The sequence below is a fragment of the Rhinopithecus roxellana genome, chromosome 16 (assembly GCF_007565055.1).
Source record: "Rhinopithecus roxellana isolate Shanxi Qingling chromosome 16, ASM756505v1, whole genome shotgun sequence".
NCBI classification, from domain to species: domain Eukaryota; kingdom Metazoa; phylum Chordata; class Mammalia; order Primates; family Cercopithecidae; genus Rhinopithecus; species Rhinopithecus roxellana.
Genome location: NC_044564.1, coordinates 88,312,341 through 88,328,023, shown reverse-complemented (window position 1 = coordinate 88,328,023; position 15,683 = coordinate 88,312,341). Strand labels below are relative to the sequence as shown.

The window sequence follows — 15,683 nt, the reverse complement described above, 5'->3', positions numbered from 1 at the left end:
AAGAAAAAAAAACTAACAAAAAGCTGAGGAAGTACTATTATAAACCATACCTACACTCTGGTCATCTCTCTGTTACAGCACTCCAGACAAACTACTGTTCTTTTACATGTATGTCTCTCCAAGAGGACAAGGGGCACAGCTTACTCATCTTTGTATCAAGGGTCTAGCTTGGTGCTGGCAGCCAGCAAGTACCAAAAAAAATTAAAAACTGCCCCAGTTTTGGCGTTGCATTTGATGGTTCCCCAAAGAGTCCTTAAATTAGCAAATTAAAACTAGTAAGATACAGTCTATCCAGTACAGACCAATATCCAGTAGAACCTTATAAAACAAAGGTGGTAGCCGGGCGCAGTGGCTCACGCCTGTAATCCCAGCACTTTGGGAGGCCGAGGTGGGTGGATCACCTGAGGTCAGGAGTTCGAGACTAGCCTGGCCAAGATGGTGAAACCCCGACTCTACTAAAAATACAAAAAATGTAGCCAGGCGTGGTGGCTGGCGCCTACAATCCCAGCTACTCAGGAGGCTGAGGCAGGAGAATCTCTTGAATCTGGGAGGTGGAGGCTGCAATGAGTCAAGATCGCACCACTGCACTCCAGCCTGGGCAACAAGAGCGAAACTCCGTCTCAAAAAAAAAAACAAAAAACCAAAAAAACAAAGGTGGCATGTGGGGCTTTCACAATTACCTCCTTCCTCCACCCACAACAGAATCACCTATTTGATCAGAACACTTGATTTTAGATTGGCATTAAAAAGCAAAGTAATTGAACTATTAATAATTCAGTACGACTCTAATTTGCAAATGATTAACAATACCATAATCCTTCCCAAAACCAGACAGAGCATTCAACAAACATCTAACTGCTAGAATTTGTGTTCTAAAACAAAAGATAAAGGACCACACCCATGAACACAGCTTCACACCTGCGGCAAAGGTAGGACTTCTCCCAACCTGGCCTCAGCCCATCTTTCCTTTCTCAAGTCTCCTGAGTAAAGAGGGTTGGGGGGCGGGAGAGGGGGCGTAAATCAGAGTCTATGCTCCAGCTCTGCCCCAGATACCCAACCTGCCAGGACAACCTCCCCAACAACCAATGTAAAATCTCATAGATCTCTATATTCCTTCAACTTCTAAAATTCTAGAACTCTTCCTTCTCGTTAAAATTAATTGTGCTTTTATCTGAGGAAGTGCAACCTGGCATTAAAAACCACCAGTGTAACAGAGAGGATGTCCTTTTCCATGGGTGAATAATGGAAGTATGGAAGTGTAGTTCCGCAGTTACTCAGTGGGGGAAATGCTGGGAGTGGTGGCAGCAGATCTGGCAAAGAAAATCAGAAAAAACTCTGAATGAAAGAGTTAAAAGTCAATTGCCTAGGGGTGGTAGGAACAAGATGACTCTGCATTTGTCAAAACTCATTCAATTGTACAACACACAGAATAAACTTTAATGTATGCAAATGAAGAAACAAATCAACCAGGGTGTCAGGGGATGCCAGGGTAGAATGCAGACTGACAAATGTATACAATTGTATTATAAAATGTATGAAATAGCCTCACTGAAACCGCTTGAGTACCTGGCAACCAGCATACTCCACTTGTTTAAGCATGCCTCCCAGAATCTGCATTAACAATTCTGAAATTACTTTGCAGGAACACTAGGGTTAAAGCAAATGCTGTATGAGCCAGATCCTCACTGTCAGAGAAACTACAAATAATCATGCAAAAGGAGAAGGCTAGAATGAACCTCATGGTGCTGGATTAGCCATGAGACATCAGTGAGAACTGGTGGTGAGGCGAAAATGCACACATAGGTGGGTACAGAAACAATGGAAGAGCTGGTGTCCACACAGATCTCCTCACAGGGGCCCCCAAGCAGCAGGAGCACCTGAAGCTGTCAGCTATGAGGGCCCAGACACAGAGACACTCCAGCAGCAGGACCACACCAGCGCCCCGACCAAGGTTTCCAGGCACCTTCTCCATGACAAAGAACCAGGGCTTCTCTTTGGAGACAGCTGACACTGGAGCAGGAAAATACAAGGTGCACCTAAAGCATCTTGTAGGTCCAGAAAGCAAGGAAGCACTCCCAAAACAAAAGGATGGCATGTGTCACACGGGCCAACCCAAGAGAGCTCCCACAGCCAGAGCCAGGATAATGTGAGCAAGGATAAGGCAGAACTGGATATAACCCCAAGTGAATTGATTATGACCCTAGAAAGAGGACGGGAGCCCATAATGATAAAAATAAATGATTAAATAAATGAAGGGAGAAGAGACACATTTTCCCTACAGAAAAATTCAAATAATACCATACAGTTTTCTCCCCAACAGGTAGAGTTTAACCCTCTCCCCTTTGAATGTGGGCTGGACTTAATTACTGCTTCCAAAGGATGAGGATGTTACAAATGAGCGAAAGGAAAACTGGTCACTACAGAGCAAACACCTGCAGACAGCTCCTTACCCAAGCAACCAAGGTTGGCATCGTCCAGTGCTAAGCCAAGTCAATGCCATGTGCCATGTGGGGTGCTGAGAAGCACCCTACACCTCTGGGCTAGTCTTCTCCCAAACACACGCCATAATTTAATATGGAGAAAGCATCAGACAAACCCAGATTGGGGACATTCTATAAAACACCTGATTAGTACTCCTCAAAAGTGTCAAGATCACCAAAGACACACAGAGAAGCTGTCCCAGAAGACAGGGGATGGAGGATACCAGAGGTCCTGACCAGAGTCCCAGAAGAGGAAAGGACACTGGTGGGAAACAGATGAAATCCAAATGAAGTCCATAATGAAGTTCACAGTAGTCTACCAAGGCTAGTGTCTTGGTATAGATCACTGTGCCAGCTAGCAGGAAGTGAACATTCCCTGGAAGCTGAGTGAAGGATATTTGGGAAGTCTGTACTACCTTTGCAAATTTTCTATAAAATTATTCCAAGTAAGTTTATTTTTCTAAAAAAAAAAAAGTCAATATTCTAGAAGACAAGACATCAGCGGAAAGACTATTTCAAACCACTTTATTAGATGAAGAAAGTATAACAGACACGTGAAAAATAAATCCTGGCCTAAATGCAAGTTTCAAAAAGCCTATTACATAAAAACAGAAATCTTCCCACAGATAGTCCAGTTGAAAGAAACAGGAAAACCTACAAAGTATGGAATTTAGTTACCAATTAATTTGAGTGAATAAATGCAGTCAAACTACTAAGAATATTCGTAAGAGGCCCAATATACAATTCCTTAAGATTTAAATCATGGAAAGTCTGGTTAAAAATCTGGTCAAGGATATGAGCAGGGGTAAAAAGATGATACAATGCAACGTTTGGGTGGGAATGGAAAAAAGATTCTGGGTTGCATCAAAATAACTTACGAGGCAGTTATTTAATTAAGAATAAACATTAAGCACCAGGCTGAAGCTTTGGGGATTCAGGGTCTGACAGACTTGAGCTCCCGTGCTATTGATCTGCTCTTCTGAAGTGCCTTCCTGTTTTCCCTTCTCCTGTACTAAGCTACTCTCTCACTCTTATGTATCTGCTTCTTCTCTTCCCTGGCTTTCCAACACCTGGCTTGGACTGGGCATAATATAATGAAATGTGTACTTCCAGTTCTTAATGTTAATTTCAGAAGTGAATTAAAACTATTCAACACAATGTTGAGATTATTTCATTTTGAACCCCCTTGAAGAACAAAATGACGTAAAAAATTAAGCCCTGAACACACTAACTTACAGGTAGCCCTTGAAAGGGGGTAAAGTCACTCACCGAACTATGAGCTGCCTCCTTACTGAAAGTCCCAGGCTAGTAGCCTGGAAAGTATCTGCCATTTCAAAAGCACCAGGCCTTGATTAATTTTTGTCAGGGCTACCATTTCCACTCTATCAAAATGCAAGCTTTGAGATCAAGGAAGTGAAACTCTCAAATTCCTTCTGTAAACAACCCCGAGGAGCATTCTGCTTCTCATCCCTTGTGAAGTGATGAGGGGGCCAGTGTCCAATAGAACACCCTAACCTGGGGCAGCCAGCATGGGAAGCACAACACTTCTCAGCTTCTTCCTCCCTGTCTACCCCCTCCTCAAAAAATATGGTAGGTGTCATTAGTGTTAAGAAGTTTAAGAAGTGGCAAAAGGGCCCGTTTCTGGTCTCAAGAAAGTACTCTGTACTTCATTTAAGATGATAATTTTATGCCACTCTAAATTTGCCAAATATTCCTAGGTAAATCTTTTTATCTCATTAGATTTACATTTCATCATTAAAAAGGCAGATATATCAAAATTCAGGACTTTTACAAAGAATAACGACTAAAAAACTCCCAAGCTTACTTGGCAAGTATAATGTTTATTAATTCTGAAACACAGCTACGGGACGACCCCATAAGAAAAAAACTTAACACTGTTACTTACTCCTAGTCTCCAGTGAAGAAACACTTCTACAATGAGGTTTGTGACTCTGGCACCAGCTGGGTGAACTCCACTGCCTACTTTAATACTTTCTGTACTTCCATTTCTTCATCTGTAAGAATAATAGTATTCCTCTATCTCATAGGGTAGCTGCGATGATTAAACATACTACATGTAAACAGCTCAGAAGCATTCACAAATAATAAGCACTTGACAAATGTCAGTTACTATGTACCTTTAAGGAAGCTACGTAAAAAGGTTTCTTTATGCTTTTCACACAGGACCTGAAACGCTATGGGTTCTCATACATAGATTTTCTGACACTAGGAAAACACCGTTCACGTGGTTTTTCTTCAGAATAATTTTACACCAGTTCAGGCAACAACGTGACACACCCTCCAGCCCACTATCTGATTCAGAAGATAAAAAACAACCTGATCATAAGAGCGTATAGGTTCACCTAAATTACTTTGTTTTAAAAAACAACTACCAAAAAGGCAGTTTTGGGCCTCTTCCCAATGGGCAGTCAATAGCTCTGAGGTGGGAAAAACTAACACTGAAGCTTCTGTTCCCTACTCTAGTCCAACTAAAGATGAGAACATTAAAAAAAGTCAACTCCAATTTGGTGGCAGAGTTTTGTTGCTGTTTGAAGGGCAATTTAAATGCTATGACACATAGCAGCAATGCCTCTAAAAAGAACTCTCTCTCTTCAGGTAAGGCGAAATCATAGCTAAACAAGCTTATCTTACACATCTCGTTAGAATAAATGAGAACTGGGTACAGCGATATTAAAAACAAGGAAAACATTTCTTAAAATAAGGGAGTGGGACATGAAAAGATGCTCAGCTTCACTCATTATTACAGAAATATAAATCAACACCACAATGAGACACTGTATACTTCACACCCATTAGGATGGCTACTATTTAAAAAAAAAAGAAAATAAGTGTCAACAAGAATATGTGGAGAAAAATATATCCCTTGTGCATTGCTGGTGGGAATGTAAAACGGTGTGGCCCCTTGGGAAATAGTATGGTGATTCCTCAAAAAACTTAACACAGAACTACCCTATGATACAGCAATTACACTTCTAGGTTGAAAGAATGGGTCTGAAGAGATGTCAGTACACTCATGTTCACAGCAGCACCATTCACAATGACAAAAAGGATGAAACCCAAGTGTCCATCCACTGATGAATGGATAAACAAAATGTGGTCTACCCAATACAACAGAATGTTACTGAGCCTTCAGGAGGACATTCTGACACGTTAAAACACGTATGAACCTCGAAGACATTGTGTTAAATGCAATAAACCAGACACAAAAGTACAAATACTGTACGATCTCATTATAGGACGTTCATAGAGTACACAACTTCAGAGACAGAGGTGGTGGCTACCAGGAGCTGGGGCACGGAAGGAATGCGGAGTTACAGTTTAGTGGGTACATAGTTTCAGTTTGGGACGAGGAAAAAGTTCTGGGGATAGATGGTGGTGGTGGTGGTGATACAACAATGTGAATATACTTTATGCCAATCTCAATACTTTGGGAGGCCGAGGGTGATAGGTCACTTGAGGTTAGGAGTTCAAGACCAGCCTGGCCAAGATGGTGACACCCTGTCTCTACTAAAAAATACAAAAATTAGCTGAGTGTGGTGGCAGGCGCACACTGTAATCCCAGCTACTCAGGAGGCTAAGGCAGGAGAATCGCTTGCATTTGGGAGGCAAAGGTTGCAGTGGGATGAGATCACACCACCACGCTTCAGCCTTGGTGACAGAGTGAGACTCCATCTCAAAAATATATATATATATACATATATATACTTAATGCCACTGAACTGTACATTTAAAAATGGTTAAGTTGGTAAATTTTATGTTACGCGTATTTTACCACAATTTTAATTAACAATAATAATAAAAAGAAGGGTATCTCCCTGTCTTCTCAGAAGGCCTAGGTGCTTGGCTCCAAAATTAACTTCCTACTTATAAAAAGGGAGAGTTTTCCTTTTCCTTTGACTAATGACAAATAGCATGTATGTAATAGTTTGTATCTGCCAGGCTGTATCAAAGGGTGATACTTCTTTTTTGCTTTTGCAATCTCTTTTGCACACACTGCTTGTGATGTGATCACAGTCTGGTTCAATGGTTATTCAATAATACAGGTTAGGTGTCCTTTACTGAAACACTTAAGACCAGAAGTGTTTTGGATTTCAGGCTTTTTCAGGTTTTGGAATATTTGTTATTATGCTTACCAGTTCAACATTCTAAATTCAAAAATCAAAAATCCAAAACGCTCCAAGGAGCATTTCCTTTGTGCATCATGCTGGTGCTCAAAAAGTTTTGGATTTTGGAGCATTTCAGATTTGGGATGCTCGAATTGTAAAACTGTTTGATTTTTCCCTCTAAAAATATTAACAATAATAACAATAATAAAGGAGTGGATGTCATGAAAGAAATGCAAATTAAACTTTACAAACTTTAAAAATAAAAAAATAAAATGATAAAAGGAGGAAACACCCACATAATTTGTATTCATAATCTATTTAGCCTACTCTAGTAATCTAATGACTCAGCTAAATCCTAGCAACATCATTCTTATTAAAATATCATTCCAAAATATAAAACATAAAATTTCAATTTTCATAATTTAGGAAAAAGAATCTCAGGTTGATACTATTTATTTCAAGATAGTAACACTTGCAAACTCTTCATAGGTCCAGGAAATTAAACCGTCTCATCCATGCAGCCCAGTGACCCCCTCCAATAGTCTGGGCTGGCTTGTTCCTACTGTTCATAAATATGCTCCAGCTCAGAGGATGAACGATGCACTTCAGACCTGTCAAGTCAACCCTCCAGCAATAAACCCTCTAGTATACTTCCCTGCACTAACCAGTAAAACACCAACATGGTAAATTCATCCTTTCAAGAAAGTTAATTGATTCTAGAGACAACTGAGAAATGCCAAATGACTGGAGCACAAAAGTACTGTTTCTAAATCATGGATCCTAAACTCTATAATGCAGACTGACCATCACCTCTGCAAATATTGCAGTGGGTCAAGTTCAAGTCTACACTTTTCCCTAAGATGCCTAGAAACAATGTGTGATAAAGCCAGGTATAACAAGAGGAAAAGTGGCTAAATGCAGCCCATTTCCCTAAGCAGTCACCCCTTTTATGGCCTCAACACATCTCCTAAGTTAAGAAGCATAAAAGGCTTATTCAAAGATAAAAGCTCTGCACCAGGTGGCCAAGCCGACACCAGTGATTTTGGAATTAACTCTATGGGGACTTTAAAACTTCTGCTTCCTACCATCTTTCTGTCATCACACTTCCTTGCCTGTAACTGGTGATTCATATCCACTTATCAAATATTTTCTGAGCATGTACTACACACCAAGTACCGTTCTAAGAGCTGGATAACAGGCAAGGTCTTCATCAGATTTACTTCTAGAGAAAACATAAAAATAAACAAAAATGGGGACAGGCGCAATGGCTCATGCCTTTAATCCCAGCACTTTGGGAGGCCAAGGCAGGAGGATCAGAGGTCAGGAGTTCGAGACCAGCCTGGCCAACATAGTGAAACCCCGTCTCTACTAAAAATAGAAAAATTAGCTGGGCATGGCATGTAATCCCAGCTACTTAGGAGGCTGAGGCAGAAGAATCGCTTGAACCCAGGAGGTAGAGGTTGCAGTCAGTCAAGATCGTATCACTGCACTCCAGGTTGGGCAACAGAGTGAGACTTTGAATTTAAAAAAAAAAAAAAAAAAGCAAAAGTGAAATAAATGGTGAACTATATGGAGACATTTAGAGAATTTAAGAATATTTTTATCTGAACTGTGATTCACTTAAATGCCTGTTTTATTTAGAAAATTATGCCTATAAATCTACTGAAAAGTAGTCTAATTTTTCAAATCCTAAAATCTCTCTTCTTCATATTATGCGATATTTGATGTTTATTCCTACGGTGTAGTGCTTATTAAGGTTGGAATGTGTACTAGGTGTTAATTAGTTTCTTCCTATTCATACAAATTTCAGAAAACTAAAATGAAGAACAATGTCGATCTAAACACGTTAGACATAGGAGGAAGTATACTTGTGTGTATTTTGATTCAGAAAATTAAGTTGTGGTTTTGATTACTTTCTTCCTGGTATACTTGGACATCTCTATTGCAAACATTTATATGACTTTACAAAGGTATAAAGCTTAGAATTTTTTGATTTGCTCATACCAAAATTTCCTTACCTTGGTACTACTGGTATTTTGGGCCAGATTATTCTTTGCTATGGGGGCTGTTCTGTGCACTGTAGAATGTTTGGCAGCATCCTTGGCCTCCACCCAATAGATGCCTTCAGTTAACATCCTCCCCCAGCTGTGACAACCAAAAATGCCTCCAGGCACTGCCAAATGTCCCCTGCCAAATGTCTCAACTGTTAACCCTACTTGAGAGCCACTCACAGGTCTTCACTGAGTAAATATATTGTTCTACAGTATCAAAGAAAGTTCCAAACAAGAGGCAGGCCGGGCGCGGTGGCTCAAGCCTGTAATCCCAGCACTGTGGGAGGCCGAGACAGGCGGATCACGAGGTCAGGAGATCAAGACCATCCTGGCTAACATGGTGAAACCCCGTCTCTACTAAAAAATACAAAAAACTAGCCGGGCGAGGTGGCAGGCGCCTGTAGTCCCACTGCACTCCAGCCTGGGCGACAGAGCGAGACTCCATCTCAAAAAAAAAAAAAAAAAAAAAGAAAGTTCCAAACAAGAAAAAAAGGATTTAAATGAACCTCTTCAACCCAGAGGCTATAGGTTCCCTGAAGGTTTCCTTCCTTTCCTATTCTGTTCACTCCTCCAGGCCTGGGCATTAACAGGCACTCCAGCGTTTGCTGAGAGGAGAATTAACCACCACTGGGAACCAGCCAGAAAAGAGTGTATGAGAAATTTAAGATTAAAAAAAACAAATCTTAAGTAATGGCCATTGATCCAGATTTTGAAATAATTTGTCTGGCTATATAATGGAACGCAGCAAATATTCTGATTAGAGTTGAGTGTCTATGGTAAGCATTAGGGGGTACAAGAGGAGTAAACACACAGTCCCTGGCCTCAAGGAGACTACGGGTGGCTGGGGGAGGTAAATATGCAGCCATGCAGGTAGGTGCAATACAACAGACTACAGAACGTCCACGGCAAACACACTATGCTGTGTGTGTATTCCCGGTCCACTTTTTCAAATATCAAGAGATTCCACAAAGAAGGCTGGCATTTGACATGGGCTTTGAAATATAAGTAAAATTTTGATGAGCAAAAGTAGGACACAGTACAGTAGTTAAACAAGAGGGAATGACATAAGCAAAAGCTGGATATTTCTTGGGGAAACAGTGAGCAGTTGGGTTGGGAACATTTAAAAAAGTACAGTAAAGGGATTGTGAAACATGAAGTAAGGTCAAATGAGTTCAGGTCGCAGGAAGGTCTACAAGTCTGAACAAGGAATTTGGACTTAATGGTTTTGCTCAAGTCCCAACAGGAGAGTGACCTCCCTGAAGATGTGGCCGTCTACCCTGCCAAAGCTGTGCAAGATTAGTTCCACCGGGGAGCGGGGGTAGGTGCAGAGGCCATTCTGACTGCTACCTACAGTAATACAAAAGTGTAATAACAAGGAATTTACCTACAGTATATGCCTTGCATTCTATTTTTCATTCTATTTTATTCTCTGTCATTTTTAAATAATGGCAAACATCCAATAATTTGGTTTCACAACCCACCAAAGGGTTTGCAAAGCATTTCTTAGAGCTTTTGGGTAAATACGGTGAATTCAAATGTTGAGGGTACCAGAAAAAAGGAAGAGTATAACAGTTAAGTAGGAGACTACTGAGCCAGAATTGGCCTGGTGTGTCATTATTCTAGGGACTGGGAGGATGGGATGCTGGAATAGCAAGCATAACTCTATGGTGGTAGAGGGTGTAACTCTGAAGTGTGTGATCATGAAGCTCAAGCTCATTATACTAAAAAGGAAGCCAACAGAATGGGAAAAGAGAAATGGCAGAAGGCAAGCAGGGACAGACAGTGGGAGTGGCAAGGGGCGACAGGGACACAGCGTTCAGAAGTGTTAAAGGTGGGGTCACTTTTCTCACTAATTATATAGTCCAAGCTCGGGAGTATCTAAAGTGCAATTAGAAATTCACTCCAGTTGCAGAATCAGGATGCCAGATTAGAGATGTGAATAGTCAGTGTCTGTGTTGATGGGACACAGTATAAACAATATGTAAGTATGTAAAACCAGGTGCTGAAGTCTTTGAGGACAGTGAGGCTGTGCCTTGGAAATGGTGAGATGTTGAATAAACTTGTGGTTAGCACTCACCTCAAAAGATGTAATACTGAGAAGTACATAATAAAGAATATACCATGGAAGTGGCCAAGAGGATTGTGGCATTTAAGGAAACATCATATTGCAGTAACCCCAGGAAATGGAAGCATTTTGATCACTGAAAAAGGTTCAAGGAGGCAGACAGGAAGAGACAGAGTGGTTTTTGATAGGTTTAATTTTAAAGTTAAAAAAAAAGAAGGAAGAGATTTAGATGACCATGATAATTGTTGATAAAGATCAGTGCTCAAATAAATTATTGGCACAAGAGCTGAAGCTAACTTAGAACCAAGTTTTCCTTCACTTGGCATTTTTAAAATGGAATAATTTTAAATAAAATCTGGGTTTCTGGCTTTCTTGCAAAGTCTGAAGGTCTGGCAATGTTGACTCTACGGCCCTACGTGGCTTTTAAAATGTGCATACCTTTGGCTCTACTGTATGTATATACCATGTGTACACCATCTGTCGGGGTTGGATAAATTATGGAATACTATTTAGGGACTGAAAAGCTTTAGAGCTCTAAGTATAGACATGGAAAGACTTCTTACAAATAAAAAAGCAAACTGCTGAATAACGTATAGTGTGATCACATTAATGTGAAAAAATAGAACTATATTATAATAATATGTATTATATAACTTATGACATAAAATATATGGCCTACACAGTCACTGTGGAAAATGTATGGCAATTCCTTAAAAAGAAAAACAGAGGATTACCATATGACCCAGCAATTCTACTTCTGAGTATATACCCCAAAGAAGCGAAAGCAGGAACTCGAACAGCTCTCTGTATGCCATGCCCATAAAAGCCTTACTCAGTATCCACAATAGTCACAAAGTGGAAGCAGCCCAAGTGCCCACCAGTGGGTGAGCGGGTGAGCGAAATGCGGTACACAGACACAGCGGGGTATTCCTTAGCCTTAAAAGTTAAGGAACTTCTGACACAATCTACAACATGAATGAATCTTGAAGACATTATACTATGTGAATTAAACTAGTGACAAAGTAGTACAATAGAGAAATACATACAATGACTAGTTTGAGGTATAATATGGTCAGTTTTGAACCTTAAAAATTTTCCAGTCAATTAAAGGTCCTTAAGAATAAGATACACCGGCCGGGCGCGGTGGCTCACACCTGTAATCGCAGCAATTTGGGAGGCCGAGACGGGTGGATCACGAGGTCAGGAGATCGAGACCATCCTGGTGAACATGGTGAAACCCCGTCTCTACTAAAAAATACAAAAAAAAAAAAAAAAACTAGCCGGGCGAGGTGGCGGGCGCCTGTTGTTCCAGCTACTCGGGAGGCTGAGGCAGGAGAATGGCGTGAACCTGGGAGGCAGAGCTTACAGCGAGCTGAGATCCGGCCACCGCACTCCAGCCTGGGCGACAGAGCGAGACTCCGTCTCAAAAAAAAAAAAAAAAAGAATAAGATATACTGTCAGTGTTCAGGATCTACTGATGGACATTTTTCTTCTGAAAAGAAACTTTTTCTTCTGAGTAGAAACTTGGCTATTCCTATCCTAACTAGAAAACCTAGTAGAAGTGGTTAGCTATCATAATTGACCTGAGGGTGAACTGTAGGTAGGCACACCCACAAAGTATTCTTACACAAAGAAGCTGAACTCTGACTTTAGCACTCCACTTCCGTCTTGAGGTTACTAATGACTTGTCCCCAGATGTCACTTAATCACTAGATCCTGTTTTTTCCGCATGTAAAATGGGGTAACAAAGCACTCTGAGGATTAAATGATATGGCATATGTGAGAAAGGACCTAGCAAGGACCTGGTCTGATACCATTCTCTCCCCCATCAAGTATACATGAAGAGAAATCATTTCTAAATACAAACATGTAATTATGCTAACCATGAAAATTCTAAACCATAGTCTAACCTCACATTCTTCCACTGACTTAAAGCATGAATGCCACTTTATGTAAGAGCATTATTTAACAAAACTCCAATGGAAGCAAATTCAGAAGATCTGAAGGACTTCATTATAAACCCTTACACTGATACCACAAGTCACATAGCAGAAACATTTATGAAAGCTCCAGTGACCAAGATTTTAAAATAAACATAAGTCATTTAGTGAAGTTTCAAAGGTTATAATGACCCAAAGCACACAAAAGGAAACTGTCCAAGTAACTAGCTAAAACCAAGTTCAAACTAGGCTATTTCAGGACCTATCCAAAACTAGTCAATACACAGGCCAACATCTTATTATTATTTTCATTGTTCTGGCTCTCCTTCCATGTAGACCAACTTCTAATGGTTCAAGAAATACAATTACTACTACTGAACAAAAAATACAATTATTACTCTGTAAAAGAAATAATCTCTAAGTCAAAAAAGATTTCTCCCGGCCGGGCACAGTGGCTCACGCCTGGAATCCCAGCACTTTGGGAGGCCGAGGCAGGTGGATCACGAGGTCAGGAGCTCAAGACCAGCCTGGCCAAGATGGTGAAACCCCGTCTCTACCAAAAACCCAAAAATTAGCCGGGCATGATGGCAGGCACGCCTGTAATCCCAGTTACTAGGGAGGCTGAGTCAGGAGAATCACTTGAACCCAGGAGGTGGAGGTTGCAGTGAGCCAAGATCACGCCACTGCACTCCAGCCTGGGCAACAGAGTGAGACTTCGTCTCAAAAAAAAAAAAAAAAAAGATTTCTCTAAGCAAGGGTAACAAGAAATTATGCCCCTCCGCCAATTTACGAAACAGGAGAAAGCACCAGTAAGATGCTTAAAGTTTTTATAAATGTCTCATTTACCCAACATTATATATACTGAAGTGTTCATGTCAATTCCTTTGCCAGTGGTTTTTACTTAATCTTAAAAAAATTACCATACGGTAAAATTAACACGTTTACTTTGGATGAATCATTCTGATTTTAATGTACGGTAGCATCACCACCATCAGAATACAGAACAGTTCCATCACTCCACAAAGCTCTCTCCTGCTGTCCCCTTAATGTGTACATCCTTCCTCTCCTCTACTCCCAGCACCACTGAATTGGTCCCCATCACTATAGTTTTATAATCATCCCTTTTGAACCTGGCTTCTTTCACTCAGTATAAAACCTTAATTAAAGATTCATGCAAGTTGTTACCTACACCTTCCTTACTGCTGCTAAGTAGCAGTCCATAGTATGGCCATACAGTAGTTTAACCATTCACTTATTAAAAGATACTTTGTTTCCACGTTTTGGCTATTATGATTTAAGCTGCTATGGACATTTGAGTACGAGTTTCTGCGCAAACAAAAGTCTTCATTAGGAAAATACCCAGGAGTGGAATTGCTGGATGGTATGATAAATGTATGCTTAACTTTATAAGAAATTGCCACTGGTTTCCGGGGTGGCGGTGCTATTCTGCATTCCCACAAGCAATGTGTGAGGATCCAGTTGCTCAGCATTCTTGCTAGCACTTGGTATTGCTCAAATTTTTTTCTCTTTTAGCCATTCTAACAGGCCTGTAGTAGATACCTCATCATGGTTTTAAACCTTTTAACCATTTTATGGGTATATTTTATTAAATGGTATACACTGTTTCAATCCCTTAAACAGAGAATGCTGAATATTAATTTTTATGACTCAAAATCATCCTTATAGAATACACATTGTACTACCCTCAGGAACTACTGAAGTACATAGGGTTGTTTTCCTTTTCTTAAAATAGCCCCAGAATTATGTTTGCTTTTTATAGCTTTTTAAATCTTCACTCTTGTTGTCACTTCTTGCTATTAATGGTGCTCCTGCCTCTGGCAGACTCTCCTCTTCACCCTCTTCTCAAGCTGAGTTTAGAAAACAGATAACCAAGCTCATTAGAATTACATCTAAAAAGAGACCAGTCCGTGAGTGAGAGAGCTTAAAAGGATTCTTCAGTGAGGAAAGTAAAGGCACCCCCCCACGCCCGCCAACCCCCACAACATTGTACCCAAACTTCCTGACATCTTGCTTGGTTGCTGAGAAATTTCTAGTAGCTAAATCTCTCAGGCACTTTTCAAAAAAGTAAGGTCGCCAGCTAAGAGACCACCAAGTAATCGAGTCATTACAATATTCATTTTGTGCAATTTACACTATAATATGATCCTAGCTCAATAATTAAAAGCTTAGCGAAAGCAAAATATAGACAAAATTATCCCCTGTCCAGAAACCTAAGTGAATAAGACGATCTTAAATGGAGCTTAAATCTAGTTTCCAAACACTTACACATTGGTCTGAATTCTGAGCACCTACTAGGTGTGCGAGGCATTCAAGGGGGTGCAAAGATAAAGAAACTGTAGAATTAAAAAGAACTCAACAGTTCTTTAAAGATACAGTGACCATATGCATACACCCTGATTCTAATCCTAAATAATATTCACAGTGTTCCCTTGAAAGTCGCCTGACTAGTTAAGTAGATAGCTGTGCGGTTACCAAAGGCAAGTAAGTGCAGCTCATCCTGTCTTTTAAGTAGTCTTTTCCATCTCTGAACAAGACTAAACTATGAACACTTTTACGCTCTATTAGGGAGATGGATCGCCTCAGCCAAATGGCAGCACCTCACTTCCCTGAGCGCCCCAGGCTCCGATTCAGAAATTACTAGGCAGGCACTTCCTCTCACCCGAACTTCCCTGAGGAATGGCAGTTGTGTGTCTGCCAGGCGTAGGGGCCAATCGGGACTCTGCCGGCCGCCTCCACCCACGACTTAAAAGACCATCTCACCAATTGCAACCGGATCGTGGGTGGGACTTCCGCTATCATTTTCGGCTTAACTACCACCATCTCGTCGCGGGCACCGGGGGCAACCGCGAAGACAGAATTTCACAAACTTTCAGCTCCAGCAGTTTCAAGGAAATGTCGAAGAATGACAAGATGGAAGGCAGAGTGGCAAGAGCTAAGACACCAAAAAGGCCCCCAAAATTTGTTTTCAAGAAAACCAATGAAAAAAGCAAGCAATCAGA

The 15,683-nt window shown here is 40.7% G+C and overlaps 1 protein-coding gene across 2 annotated transcripts in view; it reads right to left on the bottom strand.

Annotated features, from left to right (window-relative positions):
- Nucleotides 1–15,683, bottom strand: part of FAM120A (family with sequence similarity 120A) — a 117,363-nt gene that overhangs the window by 99,980 nt on the left and 1,700 nt on the right. The gene's annotated exons all lie outside the window — the stretch shown is intronic.